We start from the raw sequence: 27,940 nt of genomic DNA on the forward strand, positions 1-27,940 counted from the left end.
GGGTTTAGGCCCCAAATGTGCAAATACGATAACCAAAGGTAAATCAGTTTGCTCTGTGCGTTCAAAGTAGCGTTTTGACTTAGACCTGCTTTCAGAACGTTGAAGCTGTTCCTGAGTGTGTGGCGTCCTGTGTACAGGTAAGGGAAGGATGTGTAATATCATGTGTGTGTATCCCCTCACTCTCACCATTTCTATCTCAACCTCCCCACTTATGTTCTCACTGCTGTGTGTCTCCCCACGTTTCAGTTACCTCTGCAAACACCCCTCTCTCATCCCACCTACCTCCTATCACTATCACCAGCTTACATCTATTACAGCTTACTCATGCACTCTGGTGTCTATCGTGTGACATGAGTGAGTGTTCTGTTTCACCACCTGGCTCAAACCCTGGGAGGGGGGATCGGGTGACTGCTTGGCTGGGGCCTGTTCAGACTGCAATGAGCTCTGCTTTCTTTGCCAGGTGCTTTCTTTGTGGGCCATGGAAGGGGTCAATGTGGTCATTGCTGTGGAACTCCTTCTGCAGGAGGAGATGGAGAATGAGAGGCCCCATCATCGAGTGCACCGTAGGAGGCTGTTTAGGCCTCGCTCCAGCTTCTTTGAGCTCACTGACCAGCAGTGTGTGGAGCGATACCGATTCGACAAGGCCACCATCCAGGATCTCTGCCTCCAATTGCAGCCCCTGCTACAGGCCCGCACTCGCCGTAATTACCCAATGCCAGTGCATTTAAAAGTAACAACAGCCTTCGCTTTCCTGGCAACTTGGAGCTTCCAGTCTGTATTGGCATCCAGCACTGGGATCACTCAACCTGCCATTTCCAACTGCCTCACCCAATTTCTTAATGCTTTCCTAACCCATACCCGTAACTACATCTCCTTTCCCACCACTCCCCAGGCCCTACAGGACAGTATGAGGCAGTTTTACAATGTGGCACAATTTCCCTCCATCATTGGAGTGGTAGACTGCACTCATATTGCCCTCAGATTCCCTCGGGCGGATGAGGCCAGTTACCGTAATAGGAAAGCGTTCCACTCCATGAACATGCAGGTGGTGTGCAATTCCCAGGGAGAGATCCTGGATGTGTGTGCCACATACCCTGGCTCCACACACGATTCCTACATAGTGCAGCATTGTGGCCTCCACAGGAGAGCAACCCAGGGGCACTTCAGTGGCGCTTGGCTCTTGGTAAGCACCTCAGGGACACAGCTATCCTGTTTACCCCCCATCCCAACACTCTCTTCCTGCACCTGCAAATCACTGCCACTCATCATTGTTCTCTCTCTCTCTGTTTCTCTATGTCTCACAGGTGACAGGGGGTATCCTTAGCGAGTCTGGCTGATGACTCCAATTGTCCACCCTCACACTGCAGCTGAGGAGGAATACTGCAGCTGAGGAAGAACCGGCGTCACAGAGCCACCAGGAGCATCATCGAAAGAACATTTGGGCAGTTAAAAAACCGCTTTCGATGCCTGGATTGCTTGGGGGGCCAGCTGCTGTACAGGTCTGAGAAGGTGGCTCAGATCTTCGTGACATGCTGCATGTTGCATAACCTTGCAGTACGCAAACACCAGCCACTGCCGGATCCCCCATAGCAACAACTGCAGCAGCCACCTGATGGCGATGATGATGAGCCTCCCCCACCCCCACAGCACAGAGCTGAGCACAGTGCCAGCCAGGAAGGGTTCAACGCCAGGCACCGTCTAATACAGACCCACTTCCTGTGAAATGGACGCTGTACCCTAGCCACCTGACACTATATCTGGACTGCACAACCAGCCCAGGTCACTGTCAGCTTCAGTGCCATATAACTGAGGCTTTACAACCCCACCAACCCTTCAATCAGTCCCGTGCCATTTAACTGGACTGCACAACCAACCCAGGCCAATGTCAGCTTCAGTGTAGATAAGTTGAAGTGTGGGTGCCCTCCAGCGGCCAGGCTGTGCGGCTTCACTGCCCTCCTCGGTATCGGCAGCCACATTGGCAAACTGCTCAGGCGGTGGGAGAATTGGCATCTCCTCATCCCCATTGGCAGGCTCCTGGGGTTGGGTGTCCTGGGACTCGTCCGGCCCCTGCAGCTGTGTCATCCTGCTGTCCCAGCACAGTCAGTGTGTTGATGCCACTGCATCCGGCCTGAACCTCGTCAGAGCTGGCATCTACATAAGGGAAAAGCACATATGGATGTCACAGCATACCACAGGTAACATGCATCCCAAAGGTGTGTGACCACATACCCAGCTACCATAGGGCGGTGTGTTGGTGACATAATGAATAATAATAATAATAATTTATTTCTTATATACCGCTATACCGTGAAGTTCGAAGCGGTTTACAATAAAGATACATTTGACAGTACATGGGATAGAAACGGTTTATAATAAAGATACATTTAGTCAGTACATGGGATGCAAGTGGTTTGAAAGCAGTGTATGTGCAGATACCTTACGTGAGCACACCTGCTGATCAAAGCAATGGTTCCAAATTGTCTGTACAAGGGTGTAGGAATCTAATTCCATGCTCTGCCATCAGCACATGGAGCAGTACCATACAGGTGTTATGGAAAGGTTTGAAGAGCAGGTGTACTCACTGTCCCATTAGAGGAGTAGAAGAAGGAGGATGAAAGAGAGGTCTCTCAGAATAGGGGACCTAGCTGTGAGACTGGGGATTAAGACACGTATATACCAGAAGGCAGTGCAGGTGCATCAGCTGATGTGTCCTGTGTGCCCACACCATAGGTGGAGGTTGCTGACACAAAGGTGAGCACTAGCTGGTCCATGGGGCTGAGGTCTGCCATGTCAGCATCTGGAGGCCGGTTGCCCACCTTAGCCCGGACATCCCTTTTGATGGCTCTCCATTTCTTTTTGCAGTCCTCCACATCTCGCTTATGGTGGTGGACTGCATTCAGGCACTGAGCTACTGCCGTCCAGACCTTGCTCTTTGAGTATGCCCTGAGTCTCTCACCTTGGGGTGAGAAGAGCTGCTGGTGGTGTGTGTGCACCTCCTGCACCAACATTTCGGGTCTCAGCCTGGGTGAAGTTGGGCTTCCGGGACAGAGCTTTGGCCGATTTGGGAGCCATGGTGTCAAAGTACCCACACTTTTGATAATATGAGGTTAGACGTATTTATTGGCAATTAAGCACGTCCAACAAGCTGTCCGCTAGACGTAATACGTCCATCTGGTCGGTTATGGACAAATCCGAAACACGTCTAGGCCACGTTTCTTGGTACGTTTAAATTTAGAGGGCTGGGATACGTCTACATCAGCACAAACTTCCATCTCCTTTCTGTTCGGAGACACCTTCCCATCTACTGATGCAATCCGAACTCGTTTGCTGCATGTTACAGATTACATGGGCTGCCTTTTCAAGCCTGTGGCTGTATTCAGGTACGCAAGTATTCCTGCTTCACCTATGATGTTTTCAATGCTTATAGATATGTCTGGGGCTCACGTTGCTGGTCACCCTCTGGAAAGGCAGTTTGAAACAGCGTTTGGACGAACAGGGGGGGGGAGAAGCAATCTGTATAGGGTCCATAACAGGGTAAGGGCAACGACTGTGTGAGCTTCCTGGAACACAGCTCTTCACTCTCCCCGTCCCCCATCCCTGCCTAGGGGGGGCTCTTTATCCCACAATGCCACCCCCTTCCTCCAATGATTGCTTCACCTTACCCCCTCCCCTGGGATTCCTGCCTTACACACCCTTGATCCTGCCCACAGGTATATGTGTGGCCCTGTTGGTGGCTCAGCTGTTATAGCAGTTTGGTGTCATTGGGAGGGAGGGGTGGGGGGGATACCCTCTCAGGGGGATACCCTCTCAGGGGGATACCCTCTTAGGGGGATACCCTCTCAGTTGACACTGCTTCCTAGTGCCTCACCTTGCACATGTGTAGCTCTTATGGCACCTAACTGATTGCATATGATCGGCAGCATTGCCCAGCAGTCACCAGCTCTCCTTTACATGGGTCTTCAATCCTAATATGTCCCATCAGTCTAGGGTTAGCAGAGGCCTCTAGAAAGAGGGGGAGCTTTTCAGACAGTCAGGTGTTACATGCATTGCAAATCATGGAACTCACAAGTCTACGTCTCTCCCCTTTTTCTGGAACTCTTACTAACACAACCTCTGTTTCAGGTCCTGCATGTGACATGGTCCTGGTCTCATCCAGATCTCACTTACAAGATGGCCACGTTCCCACTTTCAGTAGGTTGGCTGCCTGCCCTTTTGCTCGGTGCAGGTCAGTGACATGACATCAAGGGATCACACATGACACCCAGTTTAGAGGTAGATATCTGCTATTTATTTTGTTCTGTTTTTTGTAGTCAAGATTCAAATATAACTGCATACACTTTTGCTGAGGTAGACATGAATGGTAGAACACCTGGTCACAAAAGACTGTCATAGAGCAATGGCCATACAAATATGTACGCTTTATGAGAAAATACAATATCATCATACTTATACTAACAACATGGCACATGCCTAACACTGCTCCAACCTGTGCAAAGTAAGCGAGCAGTTCTGAGCCTCACATACTGTTTCATTTGTAAGGGTCAGCAAAATCTGTGAGGGCTGTCCTGCTGCAGCAGCCTCTGTCTCCAGAGGTTGTGGCTTCTCTCAATGCTGCTCCCTGTACCCCTGGCCTGGTTACATCATCATCCATTGGCCCATAGGTTAGAGAAGCTATTTGTGACCTCAGATATACAGCCTAGTATTCCCACGTTTTAAGTGTCAATCTTTAGGGCCTCCTTACCATATCCCATCTGATGGCAGGGACTTTTAATTTCACTGCATACCTGTTTTCCACTGATATGGGAAAGGTACCCTTTATTGCGTATAACACTGTCCCACCATATGCATGACCTCCTACCCTAGTCATGGGATTGAAACACACCTTCAGTGCAACAATTGCACACCTTAACCATCACTGTACAGTTTGCATGTGTACATCATATCTCAACACTTGCAATCATTGGCAGAGAATATGGTGACAGCATTGTAGCCGACAGGCAGTAACATCAAGTAGGCTAACATCCAAGTATGTCCCAATGAGATACAGTAGGTACAGTCTCCTTAATATGCAATGGAGAGGCCGTGTGATGTCCTTTCAGTCATTGAATTTCTGCCAGCTACTTGTGAGCTGTCAGGGACACTGTTGGTAACATGATTGGGGCCTCAATGGCCCATTGGCAGCCTGGCCCTCAGGTTTGCCCCTTTGGCCCCTAAATGAGCTCCTGAAAGATGCCAACCAGCTGGCGCAGAAGGCTCACGATTTCCTGCAGGATCTGCATGGTTTCACGCCTCCCCTCCTGCAGTTCGCTGCGCATTTCGGCCACAACGTTCAGCAGCTGGAGGGGGAGGAACTACTGGGGACACTGGCTGCAGATCATGGCGTGGGGCCGGGGCTGCTGCCTCCACAACCACCTCTTCATCCCCTTCAAGAGGGGGCATATCCTCATAGAGGTCAGGGACATCCCATGCGCCCTGCTCCTCCACCACGTGCTACTGCTGCTCCACCTCCGCCACCACCTGTGCCTCCACCTCTTCCACCAGGGCCTGGCCCTCCCCATCCGACACCTCCAATACATCTTCAGGTGGCGGACTTTCCTCGGAAGCAGAGTAGCCTTCCTCCTCCTGCTCAGCCTCTGCCACTGCCTCCCTGGCTGCCTGTTGGCACATGTCCGCCATCACCTCCTGGGCTATGCCCTCAGCAGCATGCTGTGCGTGACCTGTGTGCAGTAAGAATATGAAGTCAGGGTTACCATAGCGTGCATTGGTTGCATACTACATACACAATTACCTATCACCCCCCCTACCCAACTCAGTAAGACTAAGTGGGAGACAGGTCAGGCCAGTGTGTGAACACATATGTAAACTACTTTCTGTACAGTTACACCAGTATACTTCTAAACAAAAGGTGAGCAGCTTATGCGGGTGACATTGAATGGCCTTGATGTATAGGTTGACACAGTGGACTGACCGGTATCTCATCACCCAAATTTTGGAAGGCAATAGGTTGTATACTAGCACAGCTGCCAAGGAATGCCGCGGCCATATTTGAATGTTAGAACGGCTGCAGAATGGAATGGTGTAAGCCAACAGGTTGGTGTGTTTGGTTTTTATTGAATGGTATAGTTTTGTAAGTATACTATAAGGTAATCTGTGTGTTTTTTGGTGTAGTTGCAGCACTAGTCCCGTCCTGAAGAAGGCGGCGAAACGCGTTGGTGGGGAACAGTGTGGCCACACAGTTGATATATCTAAGATAAGTGCATTATCCATTAGTGAATTTTTGAAAATGGAATGCTTTAATAATAAGATGAAGTTTTTATAAGCAAAAAAGATGAAGAAATATTTATAATATTAATATGTTTAAAGAAAATTTTCATGACAAGTTACGAGTTGAACTATAAAATATAAAAATTAAAAAATTAAAAATTATTAGGTTTGATATACACAGGGTGAGGAGTGCTGCTATGCTGATATCTTTCAGAGTAGCATTCTGAGATATCCCCAGTGTCTATATATCAAAGTTTAGTTCTTTGCATTTGGAGTTATACATGGCAAGATAGCTGGTTTGCTTTGGACTGTTATTGAATACTTGCCACAAAGCCATTGACCTCCATGTATCTAACATCACCAAGTTTGATATGATTTTCATATTTTGTAAATATTTATCAAGTTTTTTACTTTTTAGGTTTAGGTGCAATAATACAAAGGAAGCATATGCTCCTGACGAAACAAATATGAAACGGTTGGGCAGCTGTCGGGCACAAAAGTTAAGTGCTCTCCTTTTCCAAGCACCTTATGCACTTAAAGCACTTTTATACTAATATTTATCGATAATTGATATTTAAATTATTTTGCACAGCACAAGTCACTTTACCAAAGACCAGTAAGGGCACGAAAATTTAATTGAGTAGTGCCTTGGGTAATTTGAGGTCTGGTAATTCAATTACAATTTGATTTTATTTTGTTCTCTGTTTTGTAAGAATACTCACGTTTCTCCCCATTAAAATCTATTTGAATAAGAATTCAATGTAATTTAGTTATAAAATAATTAATTTTAAACTTGCTAGATTGAATATTTCATATACCTAAAAAACTATTTCCCCCTATTCATGAATTAGAATTAATCATCTCAAAATAGTAAGTATTTCATAAATATCTTAGTTTTATCCATTTATATAAGAAGAATAAATATATATTGAAGTATATTAACCACCTAAATAAATAATTAAATTATATAAATAAATTCATTCAATTAATAGATCCTTTCATACTACTGGAGTGATGTACAATAAGTCATCAAGTGCACGCACCCATCACCAGACAAAGAGGCCTTCTCTCTCTCCTTACAATCATCTTCTACCTCCCACTAGGAGACTCTGTCTGATGCTGGACTTGTGCATTGTGCCAATTTCAAATGTAGAGGAGTGATCAGCTATGGGATGCTAAATAATTATTGCACTATATGCTGCAGCAGTATCCCCTACACGGAAATCCTCTATCTCTTTCATGGGAAGGAATGAGCTATTTTAGGAGCAATAGGAAAAGCGGAAACTCAAAAGAAAATTGTAAAAATTCAGAAGGCGGCATCGGTCCCTGTGGGTTATTTCTTTACAATCTGGATGACATCTTCATGTTCTATGCCATGAGTCAGGCCTACTCTTTGAGGATTGTATTTCGTGCTTGTGCCCCACACCAAGGCGTATTTGAACTGGCTAATGTCCGATGAATCTGATGGCACACATGTTCTACAGAAGCTTCTCTTCACAGGATGATAGCTTCTGTAAAGTCTAATCTTTGTCCTCTCTTCTTCCCAGAGATCTCGAGCAAGAAGTCCAAGTTCAACTTCATCCTTCATCTGACCACCACGCTGTAGGACCTCCTTTGTGACATTTTTTGGACATTTTTCTGTTTCAAAAATGAGCCCCTATAACAAAATACAAGCAACACAATAGAAGAATAACTAAAAATACAAAACAATGAATATACTGAAAATATTAAACATCCACTTTTTAAAAAAAAAACTACACAAAAAGGCTCTGACACCCTTACAAAACTTGAAACCATTGTAGTGGATTTCTCAAATATGTGGGGCTCAGAGATATCCTCCAGGGTTGCATTTTTAGAAATGCTCTCAGTTCCAAGCTCAGGACCCAAGAGGCAGGTAGAGCTCCGAAGTCTCAATGCGTGGTTGAGACAATGGTACAGGAATGAGGGATTTAGATTTTTTAGGAACTGGGCAACCTTCTGGAAAAGGGGGAGCTTGTTCCGAAAGAACGGACTCCACCTTAACCAGGATGGAAACAGACTGCTGGCACTAACGTTTAAGATTCAAATATATTTTATTGAGCTAAACAAGATAAGTAAAGAATACATAAGATGAAGCACAAACAAGCTCAAATTTTGTTGTTAAACAAAACCCCACACAACTCCCCCCCCTATTTCCCCCGACCACCCTTCCCCCAAGCAAGTCCTCCCATACCTCCCCCCCAGGTCCTCCTTCCAAATGCCACATCAACAGAGGTGACAAATTAACACAAGATAATAAAGGCATACTAACTGAAACAGAGTGATACAGGTGAACCAGAAATCAGCAGTTAAGCAATTGGCTGCGAGCCAAGGGAGTCATGGTAGTCCAAAAAGGTTCCCAGGTGCGCTGAAAAACACGCCCTGGGAGAGTATTAAAGTCCGTCACATCTCGGCGTTCCCATATCAGGATGGTAATCATCCGGCACCGCCAGATGGAGTAATCCTGTGCCTCCCCCTCGAGCCATTTCAACAAGATGCATTTCAAGGCAGCGAGGACAGTCCACTTAAGAAAAGCAGCAGCCCCCCGTATACATGGATGATAATGGGGAACAACTCCAAATAAGAGCAAAGGTGAACACTGAATTTTAATGGTCCAAATGCGCTCTACAAAATGAAAATTGGCGTTCCAAAAAAATTGAATGTTAGGACAAGTCCAGAACATATGTCCCAAATCCGCATCAGGGGCCTGGCATCTAGGACAGGCCGCAGTCTAACAAAATCCAGAGAGATAAGCCCTCTTAGGAGAAACATTCAAACGGTCAAACTGAGTGGGTGTGTACACAGTGTTTGTGAGTATAGTGCAGTGGGTGGACCTTGCAGTGTCTTGGGGGTCCCCTGTGGTTCCTGATAGGACATAATTTGAGAAACTTAGTGTTTTCAATTACCCCAACATTGACTGGTTAAATGTTACATCGGGGAGTGCTAGGGAGGTAAAATTCCTAGATGTCATAAATGACTGCTTCTTGGAGCAACTGGTCCAGGAACCGATAAGACCGATAAGACCGATTTTAGGTTTGGTCCTTAGTGGAAAGCAAGACAGTACAGGAGTTAACTCTGTTGGGTCCACTGGGAAACAGTGATCATAATGTGATCAAATTTGAGCTACCGGGAGTAACATTGCAAAAGAAATCTACAGTAGGGGCGTTTAATTTTCAAAAGAGCAACTATGATAAAATGAGGAAAATGGTTAAAAACAAGCTGAAAGGATCAGTTGCAAAGGTTAGGACTGTGTGGATGTTATTTAACAATACCATCGTGTAAGCCCAGACCAGATGTATTTCACATATCAGCAAAGGTGGAAAGAAGAGGAAACAAGAGCCAGCGTGATTAAAAGGTGAAGTTAAAGAGGCTATTAGAGCCAAAAAAACATACTTTAAAGAATGGAAAAAGGATCCGAATGAAGAAAATAAGAAGAAACACAAGCATTGGCAAGTTAGATACAAAGCATTGATAAAGACAGCTAAGAAAGAATATGAAGAGAAACTTGCAAAAGAAGCAAAAACTCATAACAATTTTTTTAGGTACATCATAAGCAGAAAACCTGTGAGGGAATCTGTGGGACTGTTGGATGATCAAGGAGCAAAAGGGACGCTCAGGGGGAGGATAAGGCCATAGCAGAAAGACTGAATGAATTCTTTGCTTTGGTCTGTACGGAAGAAGATTTAAAAGATCTACCTGAACTGGAAATGGTTTTCAAGGGTGATGATGTGGAAGAACTGAAAAAAATCTCAGTGAATCTGGAAGATGTACTAAGCCAAATCAACAAGTTAAAAAGTGATAAATTGCCAGGACCAGATGGTATAAATCCCAGGGTACTAAAGAACTCAAACATGAAATTGCTGACCTGCTGTTAGTGATCTGTAATCTGTCGCTAAAATCATCTGTAGTACTTGAAGACTGGAGGGTGGTCAATGTTACGCCAATTTTTAAAAAGGGCTCAAGGGGAGATCCAGGAAATTACAGACCGGTAAGCCTCACTTCAGTGCCGGGCAAAATGGTAGAAATAATTATAAGAAATAAAATTGTGGAAAATGTGAGATCCTGCCTCACAAATTTGCTTGATTTCTTTGAAGGTGTGAATAAACATGTGGATAAAGGTAAGCTGGTTGATATAGTGTATCTAGATTTTCAGAAAGCTTTTGATAAAGTTCCTCATGAGAGAAAATTTAAGTGTCATGGGATAGGTGGCAAAGTTCAGTTGTGGATTAGGAATTGGTTATTGGATAGAAAACAGAGGGTAGAGTTAAATGGTTGTTTTTCTCAATGGAGGAGAGTTAACAGTGGAGTGCCGCAGGGGTCTGTACTAGGACTGGTGCTATTTAACTTATTTATGCATGATTTGGAAATTGAAATGACGAGTGAGGTGATTAAATTTGCAGATGACACTAAACTGTTCAAAGTTGACTAGGGGACACTTGATGAAGTTACAGGGAAATACTTTTAAAACCAATAGGAGGAAATTTTTTTTCACTCGGAGAATAGTTAAGCCCTGGAATGCGTTGCCAGAGGTTGTGGTAAGAGTGGATAGCGTAGCTGGTTTTAAGAAAGGTTTGGACAAGTTCCTGGAGGAAAAGTCCATAGTCTGTTGAGAAAGACATGGGGGAAGCCACTGCTTGCCCTGGATCAGTAGCATGGAATATTGCTATGACTTGGCTTTTGGCCAAGTACTAGTGACCTGGATTGGCCACCGTGAGAATGAGCTACTGGGCTTGATGGATCATTGGTCTGACCCAGTAAGACTATTATGTTCTTATCCCAAATATCATTGCACAGACAATTTAAGTAGGGCTGGTGGCACTTCAACACTTCAAATCTCCCAAAACCTGTTTTTCAGTGCACCCAGACTATTAAAGGGTCCCTGCATGCAAACATAAGTGTCAATAGGTGGCAGTAAGCAGGCACAGTATGTTTAAAACCAAATGCATAGCTGGAAGGCAGTTCTAAATTGTAATAAAATACCTATTTTTTGTTTGTTTGTTTTTGTTTGTTTATTTATCCCCTGTCCTTATCCAGGGCAAATTACACATTTACATACAAAATATTACATTTAATATACAAGTCACATCGACAACAAACATCACTATAAAACAAAATACAAAATTGCATAGCATGCAAGTCGCCTCAACGACAATCATCATTATAACTAATAAAACTGACCATAGAATACATCAGTGACCAGCACCCCGTACTCAACAATCTCTGCTCCTCTTCCCTAAACCAATCTCAGACCCTATATTTCATTTGGCAAAACAAATGTCTTTTAAATACTTTCTTAAAATTCTGTATAGTCTGCTGTTGGCGAATTTATTCTGGGAGGTTGTTCCATTCCCTGGGTCCAATACAGTGAAATACACTATTCCTAGATGATGATATCCTCAAGTCTCCCACAGATGGAATTGACAGATCAAAATGGTCAGTAGACCCAAGCAATCGCGATGACTCAAATGGCAAGATACTCTGGACCAGGTGTTTGGGAGCGAGCTTCTGTAGGCACATGAAGACATTTACTAGTAGCTTGTAACATATCCTATCCCTTACCTTCAACCAATCCAACTTTATAAATTATTTTGTCACATGCTCATGTCTACCCAATTTGAACAAACATCTTACTACCGAGTTCTGAGCCACCTGTAGCGTACACAAAGCTGACTCTAGCACTCCCGAGAACACCAGACTACAGTAATCAAAGGCAGATAATGCTGTCGTCTGCAACACTATCCTAAACAAAGAATCTGCCAAATAAGGCCTAAGTCCATTCACTAATCGGAGATTGAAATACACTTTCTGAACTACTGCTAGCCCTCTCGGGGTAAGTTCTGAGTCCACAAGCACACCGAGATACTTTCCCTCCCATCTTATCAACACTTTCTCCCCCAGTAATTCAACTGCTTCTGGAACATTAGAGCCCAGAGTTCTCATAACACACAACACTTGCATCTTCTGAATACTTAATTTCAACCTATTGCGGTCCATCCATTGTTTTATCTGTACCGTTATCGACTGTAGGCGTGATGATACTGTACCACTATTGACTGTATGCGTAATGATACTGAACAAATATATACTAAAGGATAGAAAAAATAATGAAGCAAATTGTCCATAAGAATAAAGTACAATAGTTGTAAAAAGAATCATAACATTTAGAAGGATTTCCACTCTGAGCAGTACTCTCCTCTTCATACATCTTTTATACCTTTGTGCTGACTGGTCAGTTGTAAAAATTCTTATGCTATATCCTCCAGAGCAGAGGTGCCCAAAAGGTTGATTGCGATCAACCAGTAGATCGCAAATGTAACGTGAGTTGATCGTTGCCTTTGTGTTCTCCCTGTTCCCCGATGCCACAACAGGCCAGCAGCAACTGTAGAAGCGCCGGGCACACCAGCCTCCCCCCCCCAGGTCAATTCTGGCTGGCCAGGAACTTCCTCTCTGAGGTCAGAATTGATGTCAGAGGGGTGGGGGGAAGGCTGGTGGGCCCAGCGCTTCTGCAGTTGCTGTTTGCCTATTGTGGCATCAGGAAACAGGGAGAACTCGGTGGCAACGGTGGCTTGGGAGCCTGTTCCCAGATGTCAATGGTGGCTTGGGGGCCTGTTCCCAGACGACGGCCCCGGCGGTGGCTTGGGAAAAAGAAAGGGGAGACAGAAAGACAGGGAGGCAGAAAGAAAGGGGGGCAGGGAGACAGAAAGAAAGAGAAAGGAAGGGGTGGCAGCAGAGAGAAAGAAAGACAGAGAGAAAGAAAGGGGGCAGGGAGAAAGAAAGACAGAAAGAAAGGGGACAGGGAGGCAGAAAGAAAGACAGACAGAGAGAAAGAAAGGGGAGAGGAAGAAAAAGTTGGGGGAGGGAATGGAGTGTGTCTGGTGTCAGGGGGCAGGCAGGGAGAGAGGAAGAAAAAGTTGGACTAATGGAAGGACAGAGATGTTGGTTGGGGAATGGAATGAGGTTTGGAGGAGAAAAGCATGCAGGAGGCAGAAAGAAGGGAAGAAATATTGGACACACAGTCAGAAAAAGAAAGTGCAACCAGAGACTCATGAAATCACCAGACAATAAAGGTGGGAAAAATGATTTTATTTTCAATTTATTGATCAAAATGTGTCTGTTTTGAGAATTTAAAACTGCTGTCTATATTTTGCACTATGGCCCCCTTTTACTAAACCGCAGTAGCGGATTTTAGCGCAGGGAGACTGAGCGTCAAGAGCAGTGCGGGGCATTCAGCGTAGCTCCCTGCACTAAAAACCGCTATTGCAGTTTAGTAAAAAGGGAGGGGATATATTTGTCTATTTTTGTATAGTTGTTACTGAGGCGACATTACATATTTTAAAGTCATCTGTCTTGACCTCTTTGAAAAAAACCCTGAATATAAATGATAATTAACATTTTCTCTGTGTTTAGTGTGCTTTGTGTTTTTTAAAATTTTATTATTGGTAGATCATTTTGACTTGGTCATTTTAAAAGTAGCTCGCAAGCCAAAAAAGTGTGGGCACCCCTGCTCTAGAGGCTGATCATGTTTTGGTTATGGTATCAAAACTGGCCCCAAATTATTTTTCAAACCAAGTGTATTTCAGCTGAAAGGCTATGGGCATGCTTTTGCCTTTTTTGTTGTTGTTGTTATTAAACTTTTTATTGATTTATAATATATCGCAAGTGGTACACTTGTTTCAGAAATACAGAACATAAAATGTGAAGAAAGAAAAAAAATAACATCATTAGTGGTATCAACTTTTTGTCTTTCTTAGACCACAAATTACCAGGGAGATCCATTAAGTTCATGGAGAAAATAAAAGAAAACTAATTAGCGGAAAACTGACTATGCTTAACAACCCCATAATTCTTAAGTCCAGCTGATCACAACTAATCTCCAGAGATCTTTTTAAGGTCCAAGAAAGCTCTCAAGTGTAATGGTAAAAAGAAAGTGTACTTAGTCCCAAGATAACGAACCAAACATTTACAAGGGTATGCTAACAAATATAATGCCCCCAGTTCTTTTGTTTCCTCACGCATAGAAAGAAATTATTTTCTGCGGTCCTGTGTTATCTTGGATACATCTGGATAAATCCAAATTCTTTGCCAGAAAAATCTTGATGCGAATTCCAAAAGTAAAGTTTCATTATATGATTTAAATCTTGTTCAAATACGAAGGAGACTAGAAGGGTCCCCCTTTCCTTTACATCGGAAAGGGATTCCTCCAAAATTGCTGTCAAATCTTTTTGTACCAACAAATTTCCTTCTTCATCAGCTTTAGTCGTTTTAGTAGGAATATAGTATATTTTATTAAGAGGAGGAATAGCTTGTTGAGGGATTTTAAGGATCTCCAATAAGTATTTTTTTGAAATAATCATAGGCATTTAAAGCTGGTGATTTGGGGAAATTTAATACCCGTAAGTTTAATCTGCTATTGAAATTTTCAAATAGTTCCAATTTAGAATGAACATAAGTTTTATCTCTGACCAGGGTGGTTGTTATATTTTTTAATTCAACTTTAACAGATGTTAATTGTTCAGCAGAGTCATGTTTGGTCAGTTCTATAATTTTTGACAAATTATCTACTTTCCTTAAAAGTTGATTCTGTTAACTTGCCGTCGAGCCTCTGTAGAACCTGCCAAATGGTCTCCAAAGTTACCACCAAAGGGGATGAAGGCAGCAGTAAACTCGCTGCAAGTCCCAAAGCTGTTTGCTCAATCGTCTTCTCTGCGGCCGCTCCTCCCTCCGGGCTCAGCTCCAGGTCAGCGACTTCTGCTCCTAGAGTCCTTGCCAGGGCAACCTGTGCTGACATCAGACACGGCGGTGCACTAGAATGTAGAGGGGACAGCGATATCTCATGCCCCAAGAGGCTGGATGTTCCATCGTCCAAACCTGCAACAGGGCCCTCTTCTCTGCGAGGCAGGATTGAAAGCTGACTCAAGAACCTCTCAAGGGTTTGTTGCTGCACTGGCGTGGAAGTTCTGAGCTGCGAGGGAGCTGACCTCAGAAATCCCTTCCTTTTGGTATGCGGCATTGTAGAGGAAAGAAAACGCCACGAAAACAAACGTGACGTTAAAAAGCAAACAAGGAATTAGCCGGCTCCACAGGCGAGGTAAGAGAGCCAGTCTAGCATGCAGCCATTTTGGCTCCTCCCCCTGCTTTTGCTTTTAACCAAACTGACCATGTGTTTTCAGTGGAAGCCGAAAATGTGTGCTTTGTCTTGTTGTCTTCCCCACCACCTCCGGACAGTTGTCTCAGTCCCTTGTCCATTTGTAGGTGCCCTCCTTGGGCCTGTCTTTCAGTCCCTGGTGGTTTAGGGGTCTAGTCTGGCTCTGCTCTCAAAATGGCTGCCATGATTTCTAGTGGCAATCTCGTGAGACTGCCACAAGAGATCACACCAACTATTTTGAGAGTAGAGCTAATATGAGCAAGAGAGACTGGGGATCACTCCTGCCCTGAATAGACCACTAAGGATTGAAAGATGGGGTTTTTTTGGAGGGGAGGGGGGCTACTTCTTGTGAAATATGTTTTTGATAGATTTTAATTCTGAAAGAGGAATTTAATATCTATGTTGGGGAACTGCACTAACCTGCGTTGTATAATTTTTAAGAAAATAAACTCAGGACATTAATGAAGAACTAGACCAGGAGTTAGCAATCTTTTTACAACAAAGTCAATTTATCCAAAATGTTTGACCCAAGGTTTACAAAGAGCCACAAGGTGTAGCTTATCTCCCCTCCAACTCCTCGCAGGTCTCTGCACTTTTAATTTCCCACCACCACCCATAGCCAAGGTTCTTTCCCTTCTCTAGGCCCTGACTCTTTAATCTTCCCCCTAACCCCAAGCCTAGCAAGGTACCTGGTGATCCAGCAGGAGTCTTTGTGGCAGGAGCGTTGTCCTCTTGCTACTGCCTACTCGCAACTGCTTTCTAAAATGGCTGCTGCGACCTCTTGCAGCAGCTTGCGGTAGTACAGGAAATGCCATGAGCAGCTGCGAGAGGTCACGGCAGCTATTTTAGAAGGCAGCCGCAAGGAAGCAGTAGCGAGAAGGACATGCTCCTCCCACAAAGACCCCTGCTAGACCACCAGGTACCTCAGTAGGCCCGGGAGGGGGATCGTGGGGTTGGGAGGGGGATTAAAGGGTCGGGGCCTGGAGAGCCGCAGCCACATACAAGAAGAGTTTATTGTTGCCGACCCCTGGACTAAATTCTTATTCTCAAGTACACAGCAAATTTATTTACAGTACTGTAGGAGTAATGCACTTATTTTAGCACTCAGGGATCTTAAACAAGGGGAATGTGTCACAAGATAAATATTGCTTGAAAACCTGAATTATTAATTATGCTGGATGGCATAAATTCACTCTGATTGATGGTCAGATGTATTCTTTCTTGTTTCTGCTTCTGGTTGGAGTGGTGATGGAGTTCTATTTGTAGTGATAGTAATTTGAGGTGTAGATCTTTGCTAGAAGTCTTCTGTTTGCAGAGTGGTTAAGAGTGGAACATGGAGAAGGTTTCATCTTGGGTGCAGGTGAGGAGTCCAACAAGGGGTTCAATGAGCAGTTTGTTTTTATAATTCATGTTAGACTATAGGAGCTGAAGTCACATGGTGTGTAGTAACCCAATCACAGTTCAGGGATAGGTGAAACTGCTTCCTTCTGGGTTTGGAGATGGAGGCATGGAAAAATTGATTTAAGCTGTTTTAGCAAATCACATTAGGGTTGTCCAGAAAAACCTAAAGTTGGAAAAACTGTACAAATTGAAGTTTTTCCCATGAATTTGATTATACTTGTTTAGAAAATATTTTTTTGTTATAATTTTTTAAAGCCTATCCTGGGGGTCACTTAAAACCACTGGATACATAAAGCTGTTTTTCTTAAAATTTGCTATTTTTGCTTATCCCTTTTTTTTTTTTTTTACTAAACCACAATAGCGGTTATTAATGCAGGGAGTCACACTGAATGCTCCACACTGCTCCCAATGCTCATAGAGTTCCTATGAGCGTCGGGAGTCGGGTTTTTGAAAAGCCGTCCAGACCCCCAGACATGTCCTCAAAAAGGAGGACATGTCTGGGGAAATCCAGACGTCCCTATTTCCTGAGTGGGTGTCTGGAGTTCTAGAATGTTTAGAGTAGACGTCTTTCAGCTTTGAGTGCTCAGTAGTGCTGCTTGATTCAGGGAAAATGTTTTGATTGAATTTGCTTTAAATGGCATACCTTTTTAAAATTTAACATATTATTTAACCAAGGCAATATGTCGAAGATTAGAATTCCCAATGAAAGTGTTTGTTCATATCTTCAGTGGAGGGGGGGGGGTGTTAAATCACAAAACCAATACTATTTATTATAGAATTTACTATCCCACTTATCAAACAGCTTACATATTGGTCTGATCCAGTATGGCTGTTCTTAGGTTGTCTTTCTCGTAAAGTTCTCTCTTCCATTTTTTTCTTTTATGCCTCTTATCCACTCAAATGTAACTCTTGCTTTATTCTTTTTCACTTTTAATCTAATCAACTTTCTATTCCCTTCTCTTATCCCATAGCTTTCATATTTCCCATCTTCCTATTCCCTTTATCTGCTCCCCTTTACCACATTTCTACCTCGTATTCATTATTCACCTCTCACTCATCTCCTTCACAACTCTCCCAAATGGATCCACCATTTTTAGCATTATCCTCCTTGTCCTGTACTCTATCCTTGTAACCTAGCATTTCCTTCCTCTTTCTTTCTCTCTCTCTCTCCCTCCCTCCTCTCTCTCTCTCCCTCCCTCCCTCCCACAAATATAAAATCTCTCCTTTCTGCCCTTCTATCCCCTCCTCCCAAATCTGACATATCTCCCTCCCTAGGGTTACCATTTTTTGGGCCGCAAAAATCCAGACACACGGCCCGGCCCGTTATGCCTCCTGCCCCGCCCCTGCCCCCATAAACCTCCTCTCTTCTACTCTGAAAATCTCCAGCCACATTTGGAGGGCCTGGAGCATGCGTGGATGTGTGTGATGTCATCCACACATGCTCAGATGCCCTCCAGATGCAACTGGAGTTCATCGGAACTTTCCAAAACCCGGACAAATGCTGGGTTTTGTAAACTCCATCTGGGAGCCCAGACAGTCCTACAAGAGGACATGTCTGGATTTTCCCAGATGTCTGGTAACCCTATCCCTCCCTCCCTCCCTTCTCTTTCCCCCTTCTGGCCTCGAGTCCATTTCCCTTCCGCCTTTCCCTGACTATCTCTCCTAACCCCTCTGCTATCTTTGAGTTGTTCATCTCTCCCTCACCCTTTTTGCCCTCCACAAAGTCCATCTCTCCTCCCCCTTCATACCTTCTACCATCTCTCACTGACCCCCCTTTCATCCCTTGCTATCTCTCCCTATCCGAGTTTCCAAGTTTATTCCAAATTTGATATACCATCTATCAACTTATACCTAGACAGTTTACAATACTATAAAATTTAAGAAGGGTAAAAAAGAAAAGTTTAAAAGTAATATAAATATAAATAAATAAATATTATATATATATATAATAAAACGCTAAGCGCGCATGCATACTCTCGCCGCGTGTTCCCTGAGATCTGATCTGTCAGGATGTGGCTGGCAAGAGTGTGCATGCTCGCTTACTACGTCACCAGGACTCGCGAAGTGGCGGCTGCTGGGAGGAGGGCTGTCGGTGGAGGGCAGACGCCGAAAAGGGCTAAGAAGCCAGCGAGAGCAGTGAAAGCGCGCAAGCCATCGGGCTCCCCTACTCTCCACCTCACGCCGCTCTCCCTCATAATCTGGCAATTTGTGGAAGACGCCTGATAATGTCTCGACACGGACAAAGTTTATTTTTTAGTTCAAAGCCGCCGCCGCGGCTCCTCTCTCGATCCCCGCCTGCATTGGAAACCTTCTCCAACACAGGTGCGGCTTGAGAGAGGAGCCACACTGGCGACTTTGAACTTAAAAATAAACTTTGTCCTTCAGCAAAAAACTTCCGTGAGAGGTGAAAGCGCAGAGCGCGCTTCACCCCGACATACAACCTCGCCGGCTGTGGACTGTGCCTTTGCTGCTGCGCTTTCTAGTACGCCTCCAAGCCGTGGCTCCTCCCCCCTGTCCCTGCCCCTCTCCTTCATGGCTGCGGAAGAGAATGGAGTGGGGGGCTTGGTGAAAGTGTTTGTGTCTGGGTTGCAAGATGGTAAAGCTGCCGAGCTGGCAACAGGTACACGTGCATGCGTTTCTTCCCTCTATCGGACAAGACCCTGTAGATTAATGGCGGGCCAGATTATAGGGAGACAGGGATGGACAGGGAAAGAGGTGCTGATGGACGGGGGGGGCAGAAAAAGGAAGGGAGGCGTACTGCTGGACAGGGGGAGCAGGGATGGACAGGGAAAGAGGTGCTGATGGACAGGGGGGCAGAAAAAGGAAGGGAGGCCTACTGTTGGACAGGGGGAGCAGGAAAGAGGTGATGATGGACAGGGGGGAGGTAAAACAAAGGGAGAAGGGCTGCTGCTGGATAAGGGGAGCAGTGAAGGGGTGGTGGTGGACACAGGGGAGGTAAAAAGAAGGGAGAATGGACAGGGGGAGCAGGCAAGGGGTGGTGGTGGACAGCCAAGGAAAAAAAAAGACAGAAAGAAAGAAAGACAGAAATACAGAAAGCGACTAAGGAGAAAGAGAGAGAAAGAAATAAAGACAGACATACACACATATATTCTAGCACCCGTTAATGTAACGGGCTATAAGACTAGTATGTATATATATATACATACTGGGCATAGTCATAAAGAAGCAGGAGGATCCGGGGCTAGGCAAGAGACAATACATCGAGATTAAATAAATAAAAAAGGGTGGTAAAGGGGGAGGGGGAAAAAAACAAAGGGGAAAGGGATTGCACTTCTTAAAAGTGGTTGATATTCATTTTTGTCCAATGATTCCAATGAGAGCATTCCAAAGAGTAGGGGCACTGAAGGAGACTATGTTATTGCATATAGTATCATAAAATAGTTCCCTAATGGATGGGATAGTAAATAAGTTCTGACTATTAGATCTTAGTAACCGAGAGGGGGCATAAGGAATCAGATATTTATCTAGAAAAGCTGAAGAGTTGGTGAGTTTAATCTTAAAGGTTAATAGAAGTATTTTGTAAATTGTCCAGTGAGATATGGAGAGCCAATGGGCTTCGCAAAGTAGAAGAGTCACATGATTGTATTTCCTTGCCTTATATATAAGTTTAATGGCCGTATTTTGAATGAGTTGTAGTCTGCGAGTTTCATTTTGTTGTTAGGCCTTGGTATAAATCAGTGTTCTTCAATTGCCGGTTTGTGGATCGGTGTCGGTCCGCAAAAATTTTCTGCCGGTCCACAGGGCCGGCACGTGCATCAGGCCCGAAACAGTGTTCTTCAGCTGCTGGTCCGCGATGCGATTGATGCGTTATCTTCGGGCCGGTTCCCTCTTCTTCAGTACTGCAGTGCACAAAGCCACGGGCAGCGGCTCCTATGGGCGTCCTGCTCCTGAACCGGAAGCCTTCTCTCTTAACGCCGTGTTGCCTGATCTGTAGTTCCATGGCCAGCAGAGTGTGCATGCGCGCTTACCTCGCATCTCTCTGTCTTGCAGCGGGCTTGCCGGCTCCGGCCAGACAAAGTTCATTTTTTTATTCAAAGTCCCCACCGCGGCTCCTCTATCGAACCTCACCAGAGATGGAGAAGACTTACAACTCTGGCAGGGATCGAGAGAGGAGACGCAGCGTCAGCTTTGAACTAAAAAATGAACTTTGGCTGGCTGGAACCGGCAAGCCCGCTGCGAGACAGAGACATGGCTCCCTTACTACCCCCCCTTCCCTTCCCGCGGTCCCGACTACAAACCTGCTGATTCTAGCAGCGTGTGCAGCACTCTACACACGCTGCTTCGGGGCCTTCTACTGCCCTGATTTGCTCTGCCACAGCTGAGTTTAAATGCCATGTACCGGGATTTGAAAGGGGCGAAGTCCACAACGGTTGAAATAAAACAAATGAAAACTTAAAAGCAAACGTTAAAACTTTTAAAACAATTATATGAAACAAAGTGCCACGTGCAAATAACCTAAGGTGCTAGCGTGCGCCGCAAGACAGCTGAGTTTAAATGCCATGTACCGGGATTTGAAAGGGGCGGTGTCCACAACAGTTGAAATAAAACAAATGAAAACTTAAAAGCAAACGTTAAAACTTTTAAAACAATTATATGAAACAAAGTGCCACGTGCAAATAACCTAAGGTGCTAGCATGCGCCGCAAGACAGCTGAGTTTAAATGCCATGTACCGGGATTTGAAAGGGGCGGAGTCCACAACGGTTGAAATAAAACAAATGAAAACTTAAAAGCAAACGTTAAAACTTTTAAAACAATTATATGAAACAAAGTGCCACGTGCAAATAACCTAAGGTGCTAGCGTGCGCCGCAAGACAGCTGAGTTTAAATGCCATGTACCGGGATTTGAAAGGGGCGAAGTCCACAACGGTTGAAATAAAACAAATGAAAACTTAAAAGCAAACGTTAAAACTTTTAAAACAATTATATGAAACAAAGTGCCACGTGCAAATAACCTAAGGTGCTAGCGTGCGCCGCAAGACAGCTGAGTTTAAATGCCATGTACCGGGATTTGAAAGGGGCGGAGTCCACAACGGTTGAAATAAAACAAATGAAAACTTAAAAGCAAACGTTAAAACTTTTAAAACAATTATATGAAACAAAGTGCCACGTGCAAATAACCTAAGGTGCTAGCGTGCGCCGCAAGACAGCTGAGTTTAAATGCCATGTACCGGGATTTGAAAGGGGCGAAGTCCACAACGGTTGAAATAAAACAAATGAAAACTTAAAAGCAAACGTTAAAACTTTTAAAACAATTATATGAAACAAAGTGCCACGTGCAAATAACCTAAGGTGCTAGCGTGCGCCGCAAGACAGCTGAGTTTAAATGCCATGTACCGGGATTTGAAAGGGGCGGTGTCCACAACAGTTGAAATAAAACAAATGAAAACTTAAAAGCAAACGTTAAAACTTTTAAAACAATTATATGAAACAAAGTGCCACGTGCAAATAACCTAAGGTGCTAGCGTGCGCCGCAAGACAGCTGAGTTTAAATGCCATGTACCGGGATTTGAAAGGGGCGGTGTCCACAACAGTTGAAATAAAACAAATGAAAACTTAAAAGCAAACGTTAAAACTTTTAAAACAATTATATGAAACAAAGTGCCACGTGCAAATAACCTAAGGTGCTAGCGTGCGCCGCAAGACAGCTGAGTTTAAATGCCATGTACCGGGATTTGAAAGGGGCGGAGTCCACAACGGTTGAAATAAAACAAATGAAAACTTAAAAGCAAACGTTAAAAATTTTAAAACAATTATATGAAACAAAGTGCCACGTGCAAATAACCTAAGGTGCTAGCGTGCGCCGCAAGACAGCTGAGTTTAAATGCCATGTACCGGGATTTGAAAGGGGCGGAGTCCACAACGGTTGAAATAAAACAAATGAAAACTTAAAAGCAAACGTTAAAAATTTTAAAACAATTATATGAAACAAAGTGCCACGTGCAAATAACCTAAGGTGCTAGCGTGCGCCGCAAGACAGCTGAGTTTAAATGCCATGTACCGGGATTTGAAAGGGGCGGAGTCCACAACGGGCCGCCGCTATGAGGCGGCAAAGGTCAGATGACAGACAGGATTTGAAAGGGGCGGAGTGAACCATAGAGAGGAGGACCCAGGCCCATAAACTACTGCATTCATGGTGAAACATGTTCATCCACCAAAACCCCCTCAAACCCTACTGTACTGCCATATAGGACTATTGGGGTGGTAGACAGGTGGGTGAAGTAGGTTTGGGGGGCTCACCATGACCTGCAAGGGAGTTGTGGTGAGATGTTTATATGGCACCCTTTTTGTGAAGTTCACAGCATTGCCCTGTAAGGTGCCCCACTACTCTGTTGCCATGTCTGGGTGTCCAGTCGATCACTTTGCTGATCCCTCCCACATCCAAAATGTCTTGTTCTAGGTGTTTTTGACTTGGACAATTTTGGGACAAGAATGGGGTATAAAGATAGACGACTTAGCGGTATGGACGATCAAACGAATGGACGTAGAAGTAGACGATTCTTAAAAAAAAAAAATTGGGGACGTATTTTTCAAGAATGGACTTTGGACGTTTCTGACTTTGGGCAACTAGCGACTTAGGCCCAAAACGGACTTAGATGTTTTTTTTTATTATTATTATGCTGCTCCACAGTTTTAGTTTGAGACACTGCTGTCTGGAATTCAGCTTCTATGCATGTCTTCTCAGTGTGCATTTACTCCTTTGATTTCACTATGTAACACAATTTTTGTTCCTGGGCAGTAAGTATAATTTCCTCATTGCTCATGCCTAAAAAATATAGAAAATGTTTGTTATTTCCATAAAACTTTGCTTTTGTGACCAGGATAGTCAAATATTGGAATTTAGCTCTTTAAAACGTGTAAATGCAGAATCACTTTAGAGGAGGCAGGTTGGGCATGGCAAAATTGAACTACTGCACCTCTGTCCCCATTACCAAAATCAGGGACAGATGGTTGTCAAAGAAGGGAGAATTGGATACTGGGGTCTGAAATGCAGGATAATCCCTAAAAATCAGGGACATCTGATAACTCTATTCACCTGTATCTCTCTTCCCTCTCCTGCAGAGATCACAGTGGCAAGAGGAGGTGAACGATTGCTTATCAAGCCATGTCTTCCTCTTCCTTTCTAGGCCTGACTGTTTTTTGAACCATGTAGGCTTCCATACAGCCTTGTGATTCAAATGTATGGGTCACCAGCAAAAGGGAAAGGATGTGGATGTGGTCTGATGCAGAGCACATTACCAGGGAGAAAAGACCAACAAACTGAGATAGGGAGGGGGGGGGGGGAGATGGGAGGGTGCCATGGTGGTGAGAATTTCTGAAACTAGCTAGATAATGTGGTGGGGGATAAATAAAAATGTGTGGATATGGTTGAGAGAGAGAAGAGATAGGAGCATGTATTGGGGGCAGAGCAGATGAAGAGGGAGGGTATATGCCTGGAAGGTGAGAAGAAGAAAAGGTGCGGGGTTTGTGTATTGGAGGGGGGAACCTTGGGGGGACAGGACACAGGATTGGGGGTCTTGCTTGGGAGTTAGAAAGAGAAAGAACTTTGGGGAGGCAGCAAAAGCGGAGAGGTGAGCAGAAAAATGTTGGATCATTAGGGAGCTTGGGGAGAGGGGGATGCCAGGCCTTGTGATGAGGAAATCCGCTCAAAAGTTTACAAATAATGTGCACAGAATTGTCACTTTTGTACAGAATCCACCTAGGAGTACAGTATATCTTGAAGTGCCTGAGTTTGTCATATCTGACATAATACTGGCCAGTGCAGGGCCCCAGCTGTAGACTCGGCCTCTCCACACAACCTCAGTCTCATTGTGGAAGAATGACCTAGGGCATTTTCCTATGAGACCCTTTTTAGCTCCCTCCTGAATTACAATTGGGATTTAATTTAGGAGCAGGGACTTCGGAATGTTCTCTTTAATGACATAGAAGGCACATTTCTGAGGCCTCTTGCTATGGAATTGCATGGAATTGCAGTTCCAGGTTTTCTAATGCAGGCAGATCTACGAGTATAAGTCCAGATCTACAGCTATGCTGGATCAGTCTCTTCAGATTAACCTTGGTCAGCTGTACCTTGGTGATACATTAATCAATGATTTCTGTGTTTCTTACACCTTTTTAATAAGCTACTAGCAGTAATATTAGATCAGCAGCCTTACAGAGTTGACAGAGGGACTCAGACTTCTTCCAGTCCAAAGTACAAACCATCCGCAATAATCTTGACACCAACACCAACCCCCCTCCAACAAACCCCCAGCCTAACCCAAGTACCTGATCCTCTACCACTCTCCCTCAACTTCATATGGCTACCCATGCTGAGGTTCCTGAAACCCTGAGAGAACTCAAGCCCTCCAACACCATCCTACTGTCTACAGAAGACGCCATGGCAGAATCTATCCTCCCCATCATCAACTCCTCCCTCTCCACAGGGACAGTACCTCTCAGCTGGAAGTCAGCTATTATCAAACCCACTCTCAAAAACCCACCCTCGACCCTAACGAACCCGGCAACTACCGCCCAGTCTCCAACCTCCCATTTGTCTCCAAACTTCTAGAACGAATAGTGCTCTGCCAATTACACCCTTTCATTGAAGAACAAGCTGCCCTATCCCCTGCTCAATCCGGCTTCCGAGCAGGCCACAGCACAGAGTCAGTACTCCTGGATATCATCGACGACAGCTGGTCGATACTCGACAAAGGCAGCGATGCCTTACTAGTCCTACTTGACCTCAGCGCTGCCTTTGACACTGTTGACCACCACCTCCTCATATCTAGATTCAATGACCTTGGAATCAAGGACTCTGCCCTCCAGTGGTTCGCCTCCTTCCTTCACCAAAGAACCTAAACAGTCCTACTAGGGACACACATATCTAACCCCAAGCCTATCAAATACGGCATTCTTCAAGATGCCCTGCTATCTCCCCTCCTATTTAACCTCTACATCAGACCTGTCATTGATATAGCCCAGAAGTACAACGTTAAAATCCACTCCTACGCCGATGACATCCAGCTACTCCTCTCACTAGGCGAAAACTGATCATCCCAAATCGCCAACCTCCAACACTGCCTCTCTGACATGAAAACCTGGATGACAAACTACAGCTGAACACCTCCAAGACCGAACTCTTATGGATCAGAAAAAAGAGTACCAAATACACACATCCAACACTATCTTGGGACTCCACCTTACTAACTGCAGCAGACCAAGTACGCAGCCTAGGAGTAACGTTAGATGGCCACCTGACCCTGTCCACCCACATATCTCAAGTAGCCTCTACCTTCTTCTACTACCTCCGCCAACTGAGAAAGATCAAACCCTACATCTCCACACCTGACCTAGCCCAACTCCTCTATGCCTATGTCCTCTCCAGGATGGATTACTGCAACTCCCTATTTAATGGAGTAACCCAAAAAGACCTCATGTGCCTCCAGCGGGTACAAAATGCAGCAATCCGCCTCTTACACAGCCTCAACTACCACAGTCCCATCTCCCCAGCCCTCCGCGCTGAACACTGGCTTCCAATTAACGCTTTGCATTCAAGGCCCTGGTAATAGCGCATAAAAGAATTTACGCCACCACCCTTACCTACATAAAATCCAAGCTAATCTTATATGCCCCCACCCGCCCCTCCACTCTGAAATGGAGAAACGCCTATGCACCCCCCAGGAAGGTCCCTCCTGTCAGAAACCGCCCACAAACACTCCTACAGCCACTTCATCCTCCAACTCTGGAACCAACTCCCCACACAAATTAGACTACAGAACTCATTGATGACCTTCAGGAAAGCGGTAAAGACCCTCCTCTTCAACTAAAATTCAACCACAGTCTACGCCTCACCCGCTTAAACCCCCCTCCCCTTTAATCTCTCTCTTCATTCAAAACTTCTACTTAAATTGCTGTACAGTCCATTCTTAACCTGTACTTAAATTACTGTATAGTCCTTGTCATTGGTGTACCTATCATATTTGACACCCGGGGTCCATCATTTTTTGGCACCCCCCCCCATCTGTACGAAAAACATGATTTTTAGTAACAAGCCACACGTCACACATGAGTACCTAGGAAAAGGCAGCATCTTACATTTGCAGTGAGCAGAACAACATCAATTCACCCATTGTAAAACTAAACAAGCCAGACTAGTACAGATCAATCCTACACCATCAATCCTAACAGAAAACCATGTCTTTCGAACACACAGAACACAGAAAATACCTTCGCCTAGTATAGAATATGTCATCACAAACTAACCCCTCCCTCTTTTACAAAGTGGATTTTAGCCACAGTGGTAACAGTTCTGACGCTCATAGAATTCTGAGCATCAGAGCTGCTACCACCACGGCTGGAGCTAAAAAATGCTCCACAGTTTTGTAAAAGGGGGGATAAAATAGAAATACATAGACAAAGGTTAAATTGAACCAGCAAGAAGCTGGACTTTGCATACAATGCAACACCACAGAAACAGTGACACATGTCTCCTAAAGCAACAAATAAATAGAAAACTTTTGTTCTACCTTTGTCTTCTCTGGTTTCTGCTTTCCTCATCTTCTTGTTACTCTCTTCCTTCCATCCACTGTCTGCCATCTCTCTGCCCCTATATGGCATCTTCTCTCATATGCCCCTTCCAGAAACTGTATGCCTCCCCCTTCCATCTCTCCTTTCACCCCCATTGGTATGGCATCTCTCTCCTCTCCTTCGCTCTCCCACACCTCGCTTCTGCAATCCCTTTCTTCCCTCATTTTCCTTTATAATTTATTTTCTGCATCCATCTAGATTACGTTCTTACTACCCTCTCATCAATTTCCTTTTTTACTGTCTACCTACAGCTCGCCACCTCTTTCCCTCACCCCCTCCAGTATTTCCCTAACTCAATCCTTTTCCCCCATCATGTGCCCTCCTTTTATTTATCCCCTCCTTCCATCCTCTGCCCTCTTCTCTCTCTTTCCCCCCTCCTTCCATTATCTGCCCTCTTCTCTCTCCCCACTTCCATCATCTGCCCCTTCCCTCCACTTCCATCATCTGCCCCTTCTCTCTCTTTCACCCCACTTCCATCATCTGCCCTCTTCTCTCTCCCCCTTCTCTCCACTTCCATCATCTGC

At 44.7% G+C, this 27,940-nt stretch overlaps 1 protein-coding gene and 1 long non-coding RNA gene across 4 annotated transcripts in view; one reads left to right on the forward strand and one right to left on the reverse strand.

The window, feature by feature from the left end:
* The window catches only part of GALNT6 (polypeptide N-acetylgalactosaminyltransferase 6), a 195,452-nt gene that overhangs the window by 42,766 nt on the left and 124,746 nt on the right, over nt 1-27,940 (forward strand). The gene's annotated exons all lie outside the window — the stretch shown is intronic.
* On the reverse strand, nt 4,266-27,413 carry LOC117357081. The gene is made up of 3 exons (XR_004538763.1): nt 27,356-27,413; nt 7,308-7,921; nt 4,266-5,717 (listed from the first exon to the last, which is right to left on the reverse strand). It is a non-coding gene; the product is annotated as an uncharacterized LOC117357081 (long non-coding RNA).

This window comes from Geotrypetes seraphini, chromosome 3, assembly GCF_902459505.1.
Source record: "Geotrypetes seraphini chromosome 3, aGeoSer1.1, whole genome shotgun sequence".
Classification (NCBI taxonomy): domain Eukaryota; kingdom Metazoa; phylum Chordata; class Amphibia; order Gymnophiona; family Dermophiidae; genus Geotrypetes; species Geotrypetes seraphini.